General features: G+C 32.4%; 1 protein-coding gene across 1 annotated transcript in view; it reads left to right on the forward strand.

The window, feature by feature from the left end:
- Positions 1-49: 49 nt before the first annotated feature.
- The window catches only part of LOC135135426 (two pore potassium channel protein sup-9), an 81,936-nt gene continuing 61,480 nt past the window's right edge, over positions 50-20,505 (forward strand). Inside the window, exon 1 of the mRNA XM_064064468.1 lies at positions 50-243. The gene's annotated coding sequence lies outside the window, so the exon portion shown is untranslated. The remainder of the gene's footprint in view (positions 244-20,505) is intronic.

Here is a 20,505-nt window from a genome sequence, read left to right on the forward strand (position 1 = left end):
GTCACTGCGACGTCGTTATCGATCTCTTAACCGCGTGTTACAACAGAAAGCCCCGAAAAGCTCTCGTACACGGTTCGCGGTCGTGTCAGTGCCAAAATTCCACAAAAGTCGTCTTCTGCGACAGACGAGTGCCAAACCGGACGATGGCCAAGACTGCTCCGACAGAAGGCGTATGTGTCTCGTCATAAAAATCGCCTCGGAAGCTCCTCGACGGCTTGCAGACTGCCTCGCTATTTCAGTGCGGTAAGTGACATTCATAATTTGCGATACGGTAAAAGCGAGCTTCCCTCGGGACCGCAGATTTGGAAAAATGCAGAGCTCTTCGGGAGCCCGGAGATTCCGGCACTTTGTTATTTACATCCGCAATGCGAAATTGTAAACTTTATACCGATGAGTGGCTATAAAACTGTATCCCAAATGTCACAGTGTTATCCTCTGGATGAGGGTAAATTGTATATTGTGTCGCGATTTATGAGTTGTGAGAAAAACATGAGTGTAATAGGACGCTTACACCATCAATCAAAATCGGCACTTGTGCGGGGCTGCCCAATTAAATATGTAAAACATGCGAATTTAACCCTACAGGTTGTCCCAAAATAACCCTCTAGCTAGGGATTCTTGATTGTTGGACCTACCTTTTGATGCTAAAATTAGAAACACGCACACCGCTGCTTTATTATTTTCAAGCACGGAGGAGATTCATAATTCAGAATAATCCATCATGCGGGGTAAATCCAACCGAGTTAAATTGCTTTTTTAAAGGCTGCCAACTTTTAAATCTCTTCAGATAGTACACTTTAGAGGTTCCATAGATCGACTCTTTCAATTAAACTCTAGTTAAGGACACTGTTACTTGTGTTACAAAGACAATTACACTAATTCCTCAGACAGGCTCACCCGCCGCGTCCGGGATAGATGAACCATGCGTCAGGTGCTTGTTGTTGTTCAAATTTCTCTTACCCTCTTTATTAATTATTCAAATGAACTAAAATGACAAAACAACTAATTTTTCTCAAAAATGAAAGAAACATCATTTGGATTATTAGCGCTTTTGTGCTAATTTTTCATCCGACGGAACATAGAAACTCTTCACTGATCAAATAATATGTTTCCAAAAAATAAAGGAAAAATACAAAATTGCTGCAGCTCTACTTCTGTAGATACGGGGGCTGCAAAATTATTTTTTTTATGGCTTTATTCTTCGTTATTTGAATATATTGTGTGGGCGTTCAAGGAGTAGGTTGGCTGGGTATTAGAAATCAAAGACAATTTCCGTACCAATTTACATACAACTTTTTCAGTTTAAAAATGGCAAATTAAAAGCAAAATTATGACACAATAGTTCTAACCTAACTACTTGCTCTTACCTAAGATGGTTTAGTTAAATAATTTTTAACTATAATCAGTTTTTAGAATCTTTAATGAGGAAGTAACCCACTGATGGTTGTCATAGTTAAAACATTCTTTCTTCATAATTAACAAAATCAGTTGCTGTACTATCAGCACTATAAATGTTATAGTAGGTAGAGGTTAATAGCTTTGTTTCTATTAAAAATGCTAAGGATCAGATTTAAGTTAAAGAGAATTATCTTCTCTTCTAATGTAGACCATCTTGGATCTATATATAAGATATAATTGATCGAACTTGGTACGATGGCTCTTATTTCTATTCGCTCTATGATCACTTGTATCTCGCGCATATAAAAATCCAATGTTAAAAAAATTGGTCGAAGGTTATTTCCCTCGCCCTTGAAGTATAATCCAACAAACCCCACCAAGAATTTTCCCTTGCAAGTACGGATAATTAAAATATATTTAAAGCAGGTAAAATTCTCTTTCAGCAACAAGCTTAACTTCAAGTGTTTATGTTTATACATCGAAAGAATGTCTGGTAGAAATTAGCACACTGATACCTTAATGCCACGAACGGTTATATCACCAGTTAGTCGTTAGCAAAATTTTGGTTAGTGTTTTAGCATCTACATGACATTATTAACATACATACAAAATTTGACAACAATCGGTCTAGTAGTTCGAAGATCACGTGTCTAATAAAAATCGACACAGACACTAGACAGACAGACAGATAGAAACGGGAAATCACTTTTTTCGTACTTTCGGGGTTATGAAACATCGAGGAAACATGAAGCTGGCAAGTCGCCCGATAGACTGGATTAGTATAATTTCTTACCTTATGCTCAGGAACTAAAAAGTAAGCATTTTCACGCAAAATTTTTTATTTATGTAAAAATTGTATGTGGTTTTAAATATTTTTTACATGCATATTGGTATATCCTAGAAAAACTAGCTAAATTAAAGTCTCTTTATTGTATGTCGTGTATCTGTTATCTAATCAATCATCCCTGCTAAAAACTGGATGACCTAATTTCAAATATTAGCTATTTGAAATATACAAATAATTATAATATAATTAATAATAAGAAATGGTTTATTTAATATTTTCAAAATTCTTTGAATAAATTTTCATAATTTATAATACTTGACAGTTTTTCAGAGGAGTGAGAAATTTTGTCTAAATAACTTTGGGTCAATTTTTTTAAGGAGTTAAGGAAGTATTGTAAGAGGGCCAGTGGGCGTTTCGCAAAACCTAAGTACGAAAAAATAGGTCTTCCATTTCCATCTCTCTGTCGTGTGGTGTCGATTTTTATTAAAGAGATAATTGTCGAATCTACCCGACTGATTAATTATGTTATAAATATCGTGCAGATGGTAAAACGCACAGTTTTTTTTAATAAACGCCATTTAAATTTTATAAAACGGCATACTCCGATGCTTGTGGTTTATGAATCCGCTTTGTTTTTTCGCCCTAGCAATGTAGATTTTCGCAAAAAAAGTCAAATTGCACCATAACATTTTATACCGGCATAAAAGCACTGACGTGTGGTCGTGGCATAAAAATCTTAAATTTTCCCGTCTTAATAATTTAATTATAATAAAATAAGAATGATAATATTAACATCTGATAATGCAAAATAGTATTTAGAACTTTTTGCTCCACTGTAGCTTAAGTAATATTTGTAGTCACCTCCTCTGTTTTGAAGAGACAAAATCCTTCAAATCGGGCCGCTTGTTACGTGCTTAATCGTCGCATTCTTTGATTGTATAAACATAAACAATCGAAGTTAAGCCTGACAAGGGAAATAACTTTCGACCAATTTTTTTGATAACGTAATGAGCTTTGTGGTGGGAAGGAACAAATAAATTTTAGCTGATTTCCGCTGAAATTCTCAAGAAGTATGTTACGTAATGTATGAGATGATTTTTAATAAAATCGTTTTACTTCCCGAGCTAAGGAAGTATTGTAGTCGAATCCGTTGAGCGACTCGCGAATTTCATGATTTCTCGACGTTTCATGACTCCAAAAGTACGAAAAAACAGGTTTTCCGTTTCCGTCCGTTCGTCTGTCTGTCTGTCATCTGTCCGCATTTTTATTAGACAGAGAATCTCCGAAACTACTGGATCGATTCGTCTCAAATTTTGTATGTATATTAGGAATATCACGTAGACGGTAAAACACCAACCAAAATTTGTCTAATCAAGTCACCAAAAACGTGATGACATCCCCTCAAAATTTTATATAAACATAACTTAAATTTCATCAATTGTTATTGTTCAAACCTTCATTTAGCCACTAAATACATTCACTTAAACAAGATGCACATTGTTTCATGACTTTTACCAGACTTATAATAAACACTTTTTCTTAGTTCAATTTTCGAAATGGTAGACCCTAAGGAATGAAAAAAAGTCAGTGTTCTGTGGTGGCAAACGCAATAAGATGGGCTAGGATATGCTGTAAAAGTGGTACTTTAAATTTCAATAACTGTGCCCGAGAGAGCGTGTTTGTTGAAAAAGTTATGAAAAGGAAAAATCTGAAGCATCGGCATGGAACAAATAGCAGTAGACTAAATAAGACACCTACAGAAGTTATTAAAGTTATTACACTTACTGAGCAGAATACTGAATTCAGGAATATCATAATTTCAGTTATTTCGTATTTCAATGAGCACAACCGTCTTCACTTTATATAAACACGAATAAATTGCTTTAAATTATTTAAACAGTTATATATTTGATTAATTTAGTATTTGAAAACGTTTTTCGGAAGAGTTCTTTAATTAAGTATATGAATGAAGTGGACCAATTTTGTCTTACCTTCTAGATGTAACGGACTAAGGTTATCTATTCAATATATTTCTAACAGACACCAAGAAAGTAAGTGGGAAGTAAAACACTCTTTTTTCGTTATATATACAAAATATACGAAACCAATAAAATTCTCCACCTTGATTTGTTGGATTTCACGACGCGAATTTGAGTTTTTCCAACAAGTAATTCAAAAGAGGAAAATTCAAAGAAAGCAAAACGGCAAATGTTTTAAAAATAGTTTCCAGAAGCAATTTTTGCCAAAAGTGTTAGTTGAAACAACCAAAATGCACATGACAAGTTACACATACCGGAATTTGGAAAGGCGTAAAACAAATCCCAGAAGTAACATTGATCGATTTATCATCGTTCTCGTGTGCGTCTAGATAATGCTTTCAGTAACAACAGGATTAGACCTAATAATTACAGTGCCTACAAATTAAAGTTAATCCATTGTAATCATCTCGGTGGTCGTTGGTTTACACAAGATTGTGTTAATAAACTTGTAATGAATAAAAATCGCAACTATTTTAGTTTATTTGTTATAAATAATGCAGTTTCTTTTATCTTTGCAACCAAATTTATATTTATTAAGTAAGTATTAAAATTGTAGACGTTGAAAATTTGGAAAATTAATACTGGTGTTAAATTCAACAGAATATGTACAAAAAAAATTAGGACACAACGCCCCTGCAAATGTCTGCAGCATCCATTACTTATTTATTTTTAATACATTTGTGCAGCTATAAATTTCGGGCATTAGTGAAGAGTGTAACAATTAATCCCCTTCTTTAATTATTCAGAGATTGTAAAAACCTTTTCTCGTTTTTTCCGACGCACGGAAATAATTTATCAGACATAGCGTGAAACATTCATAGGGTAAAACAGTACCAATTCGGTTTATATTTTGTGCCGTAATTCAAGAATTTTATTTATACATTACTTTCCTTAATAAAATATGCAATATCTCTGATTTCTTACTCGATTATTAAATAAAAATTCATCCAGATCCAGCAATGTGTCCCTATTTATTGATAATATTGCGGTATTTACTCTGGATGTACGCATTATTTTTAATGTAAATTGATGTTCTCCATTTTGCAATCAACGCTTGCACTACCACTTCAGATTAAAAACAATGACGTCAATAACAGTCTGTGAAAATTAATTTTTTATTTCATCATGGCATAGCTAATGCATGTGTTATTTTATTAATAAATACATTATTCATAGATGAGATGGCATAGATTAAAACGAACGCATTGCATTTGAGATTTAAAAGGTGTTACAAGAGTTACCCCCGAACAATAGACCCCTGTACTTGTGATTTATGAATTCGCCTTGATTTGAAAATGTTGAACTACTAACGCGAAGGTCACTGATTCCATTGACTCATGGGGCACAATTTTTTTATTGATCAAATCAAGAACGATTCACCCCATTGCTCGATTATAACTTAATTAATAATTTTAATTTAAGAATAATTGTAGGGTGAATTTAAATCTTAAATTCTGCAGACGGGTTTTCCGTGCTACACCATTTGTAGGAAAAAAGTAAAGGTCAAATGAAACGCACCCCTAATTAGAGTTAAAGTTGGTAATGGAACTTTTCGTGTTGCTGAAAAATACTCTAATAAAAACTTAAATCATTATTTCAACCCTTAACCCTGAATTAAATATTGAAAAAAACATGTATACCAGCATCTGTTTTTCGAACTTTAAGGGCAAATTATTCAGGTTCAATATTGGACCGAAATGTCAACTATGGGACGACTTCAGCCATTTCTGGTCACCAAAAATTGATTTCATGCAAAAGGTTGTTATGCTTCAAGTATAACATAGTGTAACCACAGATGGTGCTAATGTAGTTTCAAATTTTCTTCCATGTTAATAATTCTATAATGCGCCTATACTTCCATAGAAATAAATTTCAACACTTCGTTCCACTTATTCTTTCATTTATCTACTGCAGATTGACCTTACAATAAAAAATATTAATTGAATTTTCTCTTTATATTGTAATTACGAAAACTTTTTAGATTTATTAAAAAGGCAGTGAGTTACTCATTCCCAGAAGCATCGTTAATAAGATCTACAAAAGTTCGCATCACATATGATTCCATTAAGGTTTATATTGGACATAAACCGTCGACCCTTGAAATGCATTAATAGAACAGATATAAATAAAGAAGTACGGTCCGAATCATAAATCTTCTGCGGCTGAACATCGAGAAAGCAACCCTTAATCGTTCGACTTAGATGATGGACTGTCCTCGGGCAAAAAAAAGGAGCAAGGAGACATCTCATTTTATAAATCGATGGCGAAATTTGTGGAAAGGTAGTGTGCATTTCAAATTAAATGCTCTATTAATCCACACCTGACGTACGAACACCTACGTAAATAAGTGCACCGAAGCGTGTTATCCCAGGTTAGTTATTTCACGGTAACGTAGATATAACCTGTTTATTTTTGGCATTTCCCACGTATCTTTAACGTCCTCTCGTCGAGATTTTATCAATAATTAAACTGATTCGCTAATGGTATTATTAACCAGATTCGGTGCCACACATGAATTTCTAGATAAGGTTATTTGCAGGGCTGGATTTCCAATAAAATTAATTTTGTTACGCAATTCGTACTGTTCGCACTGATAAAAACAAAAATATCAAGATACCGCGACGTAAAATACAACGATAAAAATATATTGCTTCAATGCTCAGAAAACTTGCAAAACGTTCATAATAAATCGATCTAGATAAACGAAACGCATTACTTTTAAGTGTTATATTGTGGGTGAGCTTTTATTTAAATCTGTTTTAAGGGTGTTTCACGAGAGACAAATTTTCGAGTAATAAAGTTTGTTTGCTTTTCATCACACACACACACAAACGCCAACGAAAAATTTACTTTGTTAAAGAACACCGAAATAAGTCATACTTGACGGATCGTTTTTTGAAAAAAAAAAAATATATACTATGTTTGTACTACCTACGATATGGCTCGAGTATATGCAGCGATATTGTGGCTAATAAAATACGCGATATCTGTAGCTGTTACAATATAACACTGTAATCTGATAGCAAAAATCGATAAATAAGGTAGGCTTAACAAGCACTGCAGATATACAGGATGGATCATAAATAAATGACTTGCGAACTACTTCTTTCAATAAACTTCTACTTTTAATTTTTTTGCCATAATATACAGGTGTCCCAGATAAAATTCCGTGGTCTTACAACTTGAAAATGGACAGATATAATAAAATTCTGCAATCGCCATTCTTTTTAGCAAAAAGGAAGAAGTTTAATTTAGTACACTGCAAATGTGACGCAATCATATATTTCTTTATAATGCGTAGTATACATTTTCAACTGACTTTTATAGACAATAGAATTAATAGAATTTTAACTCTATCAAAAAAATTAAAACGGTAGGAGCCCTCAAAAATATTTTTAATTCTCAATAAAGCACTATGGAGCCCAAGCTTTTAAAAACAAAACATGAAAGACCCTCAATGTTCTTTCAGTTTCTTTCGAAAACAAAAAAGCAGAGATCCTAAGATTTTTTTCAAATTCGTTGTGAAACGAAACACCAGTAGTACCAGTACCTTACAAGATCCTTTTAAGTATAAAAAAAACACCAGGTTCACCTAAGATCTTTTCAAATTCTTTCAAAAACAAAACACTATGAGCCTGAAGATATTTTCATTTCTTTGCAAGGAAAAAACAGTTATTTTAGGCTTTAAATACAGGGTTAATATTAATATTGAAGCAAATTTTTGGATTGGCAGTTCTGAATTATTGGCAGCAATGTCAGTTCACAGTTGTCAATAATTTTGAGATGAGCACGCCTGAAACCAACGAGAAGATGGCAGCTATTGGTGGTGGTCAAATTTCATGTTCACAGCAGGTATGCCATCACAAAATTTTAATTAAATGTTGGTACGAATAAACCCATACGCCGTCCGGTACGACGCCTATGGGTTTTAAAGTATGTGCGGAGATGATGGGTGAACGTAGAAGCGGCGTTCGCGATCCATCCAGAGAAATGCATGGATTTAAAGAGGGGCTACCGTCGGGAACGAGTCGAGTCCAGCGAGTGTCGAGGAAATCCAGACCAGTTACCCCGGAATTATTTTGTACATAATCGCTGTATAATTAGTCGTATAAATTTGAGTTATTAAGAAACAAATTGTTCAGTTTTACCAATGCCGATTTTAATTATCGATCATCATAACAATATGTTGCTAATCTGACATAAAATACAAAAATTATACCCACTGGATAGAACCATAGGGAAATCGCTGCAGAATTGACAGCGTATACAGTCATTCTATCCTCAATCCTGTACGTCAGTAAAAAGTGAATAATACACAAAATTTTTTCGACAAACTTCCCTCTCCTCTGAAGTAATAGGAGAACAAATCCAGCTTTTTCGAAAAATTATAAGGTTTGATTTTGGAGATTATTTGTCTATAAAAATCGGCACATGACAGAGAGACGGAAACGGTAGACCACTTTTGTCGTACTCTTGTGGTTATAAAACTTCGAGAAAACATGAAAGTGGCCATTCGTAATGGACCCTATTATAATACTTCCTTAGCTTACGCTCGGGAAGTAGAAACGGATGAATAGAAGTGAAAAGAAATGCAGTAGAATACTAACCAAAGAATAAGGAAAATAAGTAGGAGGGCAGAACCTAAATGCTATGCACATATAATAAGAATGTACCCAGAAAATTTAACAGAAGAATACATGAGGTGAAAACAATGAGAAAAAAATAGACGATGGAATCCCAGGAAAACTTAGACACGACAAATAAAACAAATAAAAAAATCTATAGGAAAAGCATTCGAAGAAATGAAAAGTTTAATAAGAAACCAACAAGAATGGAAAAATTTGATAAAGAAGATAAAAGGGCAATTCTGAACCAAACCTAGTAAATTTAAAGAGTTAAATTCGTGAATCTGATTGGCTGCTTATTTTTTAACAACCCTTAAATTTTAACATGTTTGATTCAGAATTGGTCCTTATAGACCCCCTAATTTGACGCTCGAAAGGACATAAGCAATACTGAGATGCAGACGAAGAAGAAGAAGAAGAAGAAGAAGAAGAAGAAAAAGAAAAAGTAAGACACTTAGGATTCCAAGATTTTCTCTTTTTTTTTAACTAAATACCAAGTACTACAACACTTTCAAATTCTTTCAAAAACAAAGTACATATCAGGAACCCTAAAATCCTTTCAGCTAGTGAACGGACCTGTATTATCACTTATGTCGCAATAAATATCAGTATTACTATTGTTACGTTGATCGGTGAATAAAATCGGCGTGAGTAAAACGCAACAATTTATTTCCTACTAAATCGTTTTACACGACTAAGCGATTATGTACAAAATAACTCGTGGTGCAACTTGGATGAATTCGCTCACTCGCTGGACTCGGCTTCTTGACTGAATAATCTCGTTCCCGAAGGTGGGCTCCATTTAAACCCATATTCTCTTCTCGATGTTTCGTAATCAAGGTGTTACTCGAATCCATCGCGACTTCCGCTTCCAGGCCTTTCTTTAGCGAACGTCTTTTCGACCGGCCGATGAGTCATACTACATACTAGCTGGAACACATACATACTAGAAGACCCATAGGCGTCGTATGGGTTTATTTCGTAACACTATTATAGTACCGGTAATGATTGAAGCAAATTTTTATGTTGGCAATTCTGAATTATTTGCGGCAATGCTAGTATGTCAATTCACACAAAGAAACCTAATTATAAGATGGCAGGAGAACATGAAATTAATCTCTCTTCAAGTGGAGCCCATTACAATAACACAAAAATTATAAACTATGACAATTCAGTTAACCGAAAACATGTGACTGTCAGTTTAATTAATTTGAAAGATGCCAGATTGATGGCAACAAAAGTGAGAAAAGTAAAGGTGAAGTATAATAAACCACAAATATAAAAGCATATTATTTTATAAAATTTGAATAGGATTTACTTCTTACAATGACGAGATGACGCAACACATTGTTGATTATGCAAATTTTGTTTGTTATTTGATCATCTATGAGTACATTACAATTTAAAAAATATATTTATGCGTCACGACGTCGACGCTATATATGCATCATATTTTCAATACACTAAATTAAGCGTCTCCTTTTAACTTAAAACAATAGCGTTAACAGAATTTCAATGCTTCTATCTGTTCTCAAAATACAAAGTTACGCAATTTTGTGTGGGACACCCTGTATAATTCCGATTAAAAATTAAAATAAGTTGAAAAGTTCATCTTCGTCTTCTGACTCGTTACCAGTGAATCATGTTTAGTACACAGTATCCAACCTCTTTCATTTAAAACTGATACACAATATCAAAATATGAATATTTTTGAAATCATGCGTTTATCTCTTTTTCGAAAACAGTTTTGAATCAGGATTATTTATTTTTTGCCGACCCGTTTAGTGTAATTAACTAGCTTTTGTTAGGTTTTTACATTTATAATTAGCCTAAACGGGTCGCTAAAAAATAAACAATCTCGAATACAGAGTGTTTTCGAAAAACAAATAAACACATCAGCTAAAAATTTTCAGATAAAAATAATTATTATCAATGAAAAATGTTTATAATTGTCATTTTTAAACTTCGCATTCATCTTAGAATGGGAATATATGTACACAGATTCGGTATTAGAAATTAAAAAGTTGATAAGTTTCAATGCTTTTCCACACATGTTATTTTGCAAAATTTAAATTCTGGCGGTTTCCACGTCTGTTAGAAAATATGTTGAGGGTATAGGCAGATAAATAAAAATTACGTCTTAAATTTTTAGTCTAATTGGAATGCGGGCGAGAATCTAATTTATGCTCTAAAGGACTTTTTTGTACCGCCATTTCATATTTCTCAAGGGGTTTAATATGATGTATGTATATTGCCATTTGAAAAATTTGGAGCTGATCCTGTTGAGTATGATAAATGAATGCGTGATATTTCATTTTTCAAAGGTCCCAATTCCCACTTGAGACCAGTAACTCTACCGATGATTTCAAATCGATAGCTTGAAAATTTTAACACCGATTAGCATCGGCGTTCTCTGGTCCTCTGCAAACTCGCATTAAATCAATAATTAATTAAATACCCATACAATATAGCTAAAATTTATGAAGAATGAAAATTGGGAGAAATTGGATTTTTATTAACATTGCTGATTCAAGCATTCGAAATAAATCTCGCATTTACAAAGTCATTGATGATTATTTACATTTCGCTTAAATTTTAATTTCGCTCTCGTCGTATGAAAAAAATAAATCAAGTTGCGTATTTTTATATTGGAGACTACTGCGTATATACGGCTAAATATAGGCAACAATTTAGTTGAAATGCAAGGTGACTGAAAATTAATCTACCTTAACAATGAAGATTTTAATTGAAATTCGTTCATTCTTAAACATATTTGCCAATTTAAGTATTCATAACATGTCCAGCAAAAAAAAAGAAGTTAGCGTTGGCTGTGTGGCAATTCCATCGTGTGAACGTCAAATCACGCCGAGATTAAAATTAATTGATATCTTTGAGGTAAATGTCATCTCGGCCCGTGTTTGCATGTCACCGTGCCAATTAATCTTAACCTAAAAATACCAACTGAAGTGTCAAAAGCACAACCAACTTTAATTTCCTATATTAATTTTATGGCCGTTGTCATGCTAATTTTCGTATATGGTAAACACGCACAATAAATAATAATTCTTTCCAAAATGTTCGAACTAAGTGCAGGTTTCTTTGAATAACTCCTCCAAATCTATTTCGAATAAACTTTTGGTATTAAAGGTATGTTCCCAAGCGTATTTCGTGTAGTATTCTCTTCTGGGAAAAGAGTGAAAAGAAAGCTTTTAAAGCCGCGAATAAGAGAAGTGACAATCTCCTCTGGTACTGATATAGAGACCGCAATGTAACCAGAATGTGAAAATTAAACTTAAGCTTTCCATTTTCAAAACATTTATTTTGTTCGCCAATAAAACATTTCACTTTTTTGATCAAAGTGGACGTGAATTCTTGCTCCTTGAATTTCAAGTGAACGGTTTCTTCGCGTAATTTAATGTCAGATGAAGTCATTTCCAGATTCATTATGTTATTACATTAGAAATAAGATGGAGCCATGAGTATTTCGAGGTAGCAAACGGAAGTCCCTTTAAACGTCAAATTGATATTACGTTCATTTCCTGCACGAAATAAAAAAAAAAAACGTGTCTCCGCCACGTCGGTGGAAGTAGGATGAACTCTAGGGAATTATTATTACTGAACAAGTTTTTATATATTTCCTAAGATATCCAAAGTTAACGAGGGTTGTTTAAACCAACTAAATTATTTTTTCAAGTACAACAAAAAACTGCTTTGTTCTGTCATAAATCAATAACATGTTACAGCCTCTTGAATAAATTCACCAACTCAAACTGGATATAGAAAATAAATTTATCCATCACTCCGTCAAATACGTTTCAGAAAATAACCTAAGCGTAAAAATAATTTTTGTTTCTTTGAAACGTTGAGATAGAAATCCGAAACGTTATCTGGTTTAGCGAAACTGCAAATAAACGGAAAATTGGAATATTTTATCTGTTCAAATATGAAACAACTGCTTTGTTAATTAACTACAAGAATCAGGTGTTTTGTCAATCATCGCATGTTAATGAACTCATAATTTATTTTCAGCTTCAATATGTCAAATTTTAACCGCAATCAATAAAAATGTGTGCTAAATTATTCCCCTTGCTTAATTTGAAAACTTTTAGGACTGTGTCAATTTTATTTACACAGTTAATAAAATGAATAAATGTCAGCAGTATCAAAAACCATGATTAATCACCGAAATAAATAAAGCGGAAATTTTAAATTATTCGTAGTTACTACACCCCACTTTCTGGCTAAGTTTAATTAACACGATATTGCAAAATTTTTCGGTTAACTTTTAAACTCCTTCAATTACCCGAGAATTCACTTGGGTCATGCGTGGGTATAAAAGCTCACACTGGTGCTTTTTATTACAAATCACAAGTTGTTTATTCTAGTCGGTATTATTATTCAAAATAGAACTGTGTTATATTGTAAGGACAATATTAATATAGGAAGCATGCGCAGGTTTTATATTTAAGCACAAACATTTTTTAAATTTATATTATTCCGTATGGCTTCACAACAAAGATTGTTTCCACATTATCAGTATTATCCCATTACACTGTTTATTTGAAATATCAAGTTACAAATTTGATTAGCTGTTAATAATTACTGATGCCAGTAATCACAACGAAAATTATGTAGGTATTAATTGTTATGAATGAAAAATTTTAAAATTTAAATTTAGTAAAACTATGATAATATGTAATATAATGATAAATTTCTTATTTTTTGACATTTATCAGTGTTGTTATCGATTGCAAATTATCTTGGTCGCCCGATAGAAATAACGAAATAAATTTACTGTTAAATAGTGCAGCGAAATTTAGTTGCAATTGTGTCTTTGAGTTTTAAACTTGTCTTTAACTTAAGTAAGTTGTATAAGTGTCAAAAATTGTTATATATTTTTTTTCTCTATACAACCATATTTCACAAGCTCGAGAGGGATGTAAAATATGAAAAGAAGATAACTTGCTGCAAACGTAGTTTCCCTTTTTGGCACAACTTTTAGTGGCACCACACTGTACATCTCAATTACTGAAATCCGTCTCAAATCAGTGGAGCGGGGTGTTAAACTTTGTCGCTAAATAACTTAAAAACTTACTTAAAGTATTTATCCGCTATATGGAAATTTTCCTAAATGAGTTCTCCCGACAGGAAAAACGTCAAACGAAACAATGGGATAACACTTGAATTATTGAGCTTTGGAAGTTGGCAGGAAATTACATTCGTTTGGAATAAGACAGACAAATGTAATTTCAATTTGTAGCTACTTCGGATTTTCATCGGTATTACACTAATATTAGGTTAGTCAACAGTAAGAGCACTCATAAAATTGGCATGGAGTCGAAACTATAGTTCCAACATTTTACTAAAATTAAAAGCGCCGCACGGTCACGAGAAAAAAACTGTATTTACGTAAATTTTCATTACGAAGTTTTCATTATTTCCTCTCTGGAAACATAACGCTTTCAGTAAAATTGTAAAAAATAGGCCTAATATTTTAGTGGTTTTAAAGAAAATCCTTACAGGCGTATCAGATAAGAAAATATTTGGAAACGTTAATGTTTTGTGATAAGGATACGTGGGGTGCAATTTAAATTCTAAATTTTGAACAACATTGCTTATTTTAAAAACTATTTTTTATAAAATTGTGGACTAAAAATTATAAGTAATATTATTTCGTACAGGTGTGAAAATAGTGGATTTTTTAAATATTAAAAATAAAAAAAAAATTAAAAATATTATAATGTTTCCAATGACTTCATCACTTTCTTGGAATAGGTAAATTTCAAATTTTGATGGACGCTTTATCATCTATATAACTGTTAACTAAAATTTCAAACTAACAGACTGAACTAGTAACTTTGGCACTGAAACTTTTGTTATTACTTATAGAGCACAACCAGAGAATGGCTAAAAATACTTAAGAAAAGTACTACATAATACGTTTAAAACTTTTCGTTTGGTTATAGCCAATAAAAAAGAAGAAAACCAACGATTGAAAAAAAAAAGTAAAAATAACAAATAGAAACAAAATATTCATCATACTATTTTACAAATATCTGCTATAAAACTCTCTGTTTATTTTTGTTGCGAAAATAGATAAGACATCATTAAAAATACCGTGTGAATATTAGTGTTTTAATTTTTGTATTACGTTGACTATTTAAAATTTTATGATGGCATACCTGTTTTCCAAAGTGACAGCTGTATATCGTCTCAACCAATCAACAGGTTTGTTACACATGCTCATGTCATGCCAGCAATTCAGAAATACCAACACAGAAATTTGCTTCAATCATTAATAGTCACCCAGTATAAGTAATCAGACAGAATTTCCCGGGCCTTTAAAAGATAAACAACTAAATGATCTCAGAGGATATTTTCTAATAAAGATTAATAAATGTATGAAATCAGCAATCATCAGAAATACACATAGAGAGGTGAATAAATAAAGCTAGTTAATGTCTTTTAATCACCAATTCAATGTGCTTTAACCGATTTTGTAATGATTTTTTACTTCCAGAGCGTAAGCTACTGGCTACTGTCCTGTTTTGTCGACGTTTTATAACCCCTATAGTACGACAAAATAGGTTTCCATTTGTCTGTGTGTCTGCGCCGATTTTTATTAGATATAGATAATCTATGAAACTACCAGACCAATTGTTGTAAAATTTTTATGTATTTTAGAAATATCATGTAGGTAGATGGTAAACACTAACCAACATTTGGGTAATCGTCCCAACCAACAACGAGACGACGTTTTCTCCAAAATTTACAACAGTAAATATTATTTAAATATTATAAATTAAAATGTTCCTACACTTGTGGTTTATGAATCCGTGGTCGAGTCTTACCTTAGATATCCGGATTTTTTAACAAAAAAATCAAAATTGTACAACAACATTTTCTTTATTCCCTCCCAAAAAATTGATAACGTCACCTCAAAACTTTGCAAAATATCATGAGTCTATACTTGAAGTGTACATAATAAATTTAGATTTTCACTTCATGGGCTTAAACTAAGGAAGTTTTATAATAGGATAAATCCGATGAATCGCTGCTATTAAGTTGTCTCCACGTTTTATGACCTCTAGAATACGAAAAAGTAGGGCTCCCGTTTCCGTCTGTCTGTCTGTCATCTATGGTAATTTTTATTGGACAGATAATCTCCGAAACTACTAGATCGATTGTTGTCAAATTTTATATGTATGTTTTGTAAAACGCTAACCAAAAATTGTCTTGTGTAGTCATCTCCACCAACCATGGGATGACGTAATCTGTAAAATTCACAAGAGTTACTATTATTTAAAAATGTTTATAAAATAATATGCTCCTACACTTGTGCTTTATGAATCTGCGTTGACATCCACATTTTTGGAAAAAATCAAAATTGAATAACAACATTTTACTCTTCAACTTTTAAATTGCAAAACCGAATGCTCTGAAATTTTGCAAACGTTTTAAGGTGGTCTTAGGCATAGTCAATAGTTAATAAAAAGTAATCTCTTTTAATTCATCCAAAAATGATGACGTCATCTTACAATTTTGCCAAATAAATGTTACTTAAGTTTTATAATATAATATATAATATTCCTGCATGTGTAATTTATGAATCCTGAGATATTACCTTAAACATGCAGATTTTTGGAAAAAAATCAAAACAATAACCACATTTTACAATTTAACTTTGAAATTACAAAACTCATTGCTCTGAAATCTGGCAAACATATTACGGTTGTCATAACCATGGTGATTTCGTAATCAAAATTTATCTGTTTATCCCCTCAAACAAAAAATGGTCTAAAGAGTTTAGACAGTACTTCCCTCGCTGTCGGAAACGTGACGACTGCATGCCTATTATGTTTTTTTCGCATTAGATTTCAAAGCATTCGGTTTGGTAGTTCTTGATTAAATCAATAAAATAAATTTGTGAATTCATACAATTTTTTGAGTCACTCTGTATATCCAAATCCAAAAAAATATGAATGGAATGATAAACTACAAGAAGAGACTCATCATATCCCGTATATTTTAGAGAGAATTTATTCAGCAAAATTTTGGGGTGGCGTTTTTATGGGGAAAGAGCAAATATATTTTGAAATTTGCCATGCTTATCATAAATTTAAAACATTTGCAAGATTTCAAAGCATTCGGTTTTGTAGTTCCTGATTAAATCTATAAAATAAATTTGCAAATGCAAAAAATATGAATGGAATGATAAATCACAACTACAGACTCATCATATTTTGCACATTTAAGATAGGATTTATTCAGCAAAATTTTGAGGTGATGTCATTAATTTTTTAGGGGGGGACGAACAAATACATTTTGACTAAAAATTTAATAATAATCACCTGCAAGATTTCAAAGCATTCGGTTTTGCAGATTCCAAATTAAATTGCAAAATTTGTTTCATAATTTTGATTTTTTTTTTCAAAAAATCTGGACGTTTCGGTTAAAAACTCAATTCGGAGTCGTTAACTACATGTGTAGGACTATGTTATTTTATACAATTTAAATCCCATTTACTATGTACAATTTTGAAGTGACGTCATCACATTATTGGTGGGGATGATTAGGCAAATTTTGGTTAGCGTTTTACCGTCTACATGTATATAAATATAAATACAAAATTTCACAACAATCGGTCCAGTAGTTTCGAAGATTATCTGTCTAACAAAAATTCGGGACGACAGACAGACAGACAGACGGACAGACGGACAGACAGACCGAAACGGGAGACCTATTTCTTCGTCTTCTAGGGGTCATGAAAGTTCGAGAAAATGTAAAAGTAGAGAATCGGCCGACGGACTCGATTACAATACTTCCTTAGCTTACGCTCAGGAAATAAAAATGATGATGTCATCTCAAAATTTGGCTGAATAAATCCTATTTAAAATGCGCAAAATATTGTAACTCTTTAGTTGTGGTTTTTCAATAGATTCATAATTTTTATTACTTAATGCAAGATGACCCAAAACAATTAATAAATTTGTTTTTTACGTCCCGAGCGTAAGCAAAGGAAGTATTGTAATCGAGTCCGTCGGCCGACTCCCTACTTTTGCATTTTCTTCACCTATCATAACCCATAGAGGACGAAGAAATAGGTCTTCCCTGTCCGTTTGCCCGTCTGTCTGTCCGTCTGTCTGCCGTGCCGGATTTTTATTAGACAGATAATAATCTCCGAAAGTACTAGGCTGATTGTTGTCAAATTTTGTATTTATATTAAGTATATCATGTAGATGGTAAAACGCTAACAAAAATTTTCTAACCATCCCCACCACTAATATGATGACGACACTTTAAAATTGTACATAGTAAATGGGTTTTAAATTGTTTTTGAACATTTTTAATTGCTAAGGAGCTCCATCCCAAAAATAATAAAATTCGTTGACATCAGCAGAAATATTTTTCACAAAATCATTTATAATTTTGATAAAAACATGCACAGCAACAGCATCATGGTAAATTAATTAAGCGCCAACGAAAAATGAATGAAATAGTTTGTTCAATAAGCATTTAAAAAATCGATTTTTAGTATTATTAATCCTGAAATTTTGATCATAAATCATAAGTTAAGGTGATAAATTAAGTATGAAATATTGTAAAATTATAGATTTAAAATTATTTTAGTGTAGAAACACATAGTTTTTAAAAAAGAAAAGTTAAAAATCGAGTTTTTTTTATTAAAAAAAAAAAAATACAATCAAATTCGGCCCACTCCCGTCTTAACGGAATTATGTCCAGAAATGATCAAAATTTTTTTAAGAAAAAAAAAACAAAAAATGAAAAATGTCGGACTTGCAGAAATTGACGGTTTTTCTCAAAAGGTTGAAAAATCTCTACATCAAAAAATGTGTTTCAATTTTTTCTGAAAAGTACATTTAAAGACAAAAATAAAAAAAGTCCCGATAACTTAATTTTTGAAAAAGTTATTTTTTTTTAAAGAGCCATTTTTGAAAAATTGTTAACTGTGTTTTGGTTGGGTAAAAAAATTTGAAAAAATTCTCAGAGACGTCTTTAGTGGGGTAGAAAAAAATATAAAAAGCAAACTTGAAAGGGGTCGGGTTCAAAAGTGGTCGATTTGGCATGGAATATTTTGCGAATAAATTGAAGTGGTGAGTGTGAATAAGTATGAAATTAGGCAAACAGGTGAAAATATAAAGATCTGATTGTAAAATAGTAAATCGTTCCATAACGTTTTCGTTGCAATAAGAGTTAAGGTATGTAGTATGTGTTTGATCTTACATAATTCAGCAAACATTCTTATAAATATTGGTATTTTATATATAATTTTTCCTTAACTATGTTGATTCAGTTTATCCAACGAACCGAAAAACGACGGATTAACGAGATGTCATTGTAATAAAATTGTAAGTGCCTACAAATATTTGTAAAAGTCGGTCGTCGAATTTTACGTTGTTGACTCACCCCAAATTTTAGATGTAAGTAATAATTTAGAAACTGAACCTAACACCGTCAATAAATTTGACAAGTGATAAAAAAATGTGTTCATGAGGAGTTTTTCAAATTTAGTCACATTGTATAAGCAGGATGTATAAATACGACAAAATAAAATATTGACTTACCCGTTTCCTTTGTTTCTACAATTCATAGCCCCCGTTATATCTTTATCTCGATATGTATCCTTATGCAAATGTTCCTGAATTATAAATGAAAGCTATAGATGAAATAAAGATATTTCCAGAAAGAATCCAACGATCTGCATTCTGTTTGAGCAAAACGGCAAAGTAAATTATTCAAAAGCGTCACCTTTGTTGAATTTTAATTTTTTTACGGCACTTCAGCAGATGGTCGTAATTCCGATATCCTGTAAGAGCTTATTTGATAAAACCGGACAATCCCATGCAAACTCCCAGAAATTATTCCGCGTTGACATTTCTGCCTCATCAAAACGTGCACGTGTAATTTTTAGCTCTGTGTACATTGTTACTAGTTAAACAGCAATACGACCGACTGCAATTCGCGTTAATTTTCAGATGACCTACCACTTTTTCATCATTTAAAAGCTAAACGTGCAAAACAATCTCGCAATTAGCCGAGCTTGGCATTTAATTTGTAATGGCGGTACGGGGGAATCCCTGAAGCGTCTAGCTCTGCAGGATTGTACATGGGTGAACCAAAACAAACTTGACCCTTGTGGGATCACAGAGAAAATTTTACTTTCTGGAATAAAGAAACAACCATAAAAGTGCTTGTTGACTGCATCAAATATCCTACGAAATGGTCAAGAAAAAATATACTCTAATGAAAGTAAAAATTTTAATATGCCGTCTATGCAAAATTACATTTTAATGATAATGAATCTAAACAACATGCAAAGTGTTTTTATGGAGAAAATTGGCAAACTATTGTTTATTTACGGTAAGTACATCAATAAAGTGCAAGTATAGAGGGCCAGATAATGAATTGCACTTCATTTTCGCAATCGACAATGTGCCAGCAAATGTTTGATGGATGTTGCTTTTCATCAGTAGAGCACTAGACATTGGATCGTTAAGTCGTAGCAGTGGCAGTGCTGATAGCTCTCACACTGCCTAAACAGTAGATTATAAAGAGATGGAAGTAAACTAACGATTGTGTTGTAGCCAATTATTACCCCACAACACTTTATCTCGGACCACAGTTGAGTATCCTA

Source organism: Zophobas morio, unplaced genomic scaffold, assembly GCF_036711695.1.
Source record: "Zophobas morio isolate AGI-343-1 ecotype UQ-CSIRO unplaced genomic scaffold, CSIRO_AGI_Zmor_V1 ptg000024l, whole genome shotgun sequence".
Lineage (NCBI taxonomy): Eukaryota > Metazoa > Arthropoda > Insecta > Coleoptera > Tenebrionidae > Zophobas > Zophobas morio.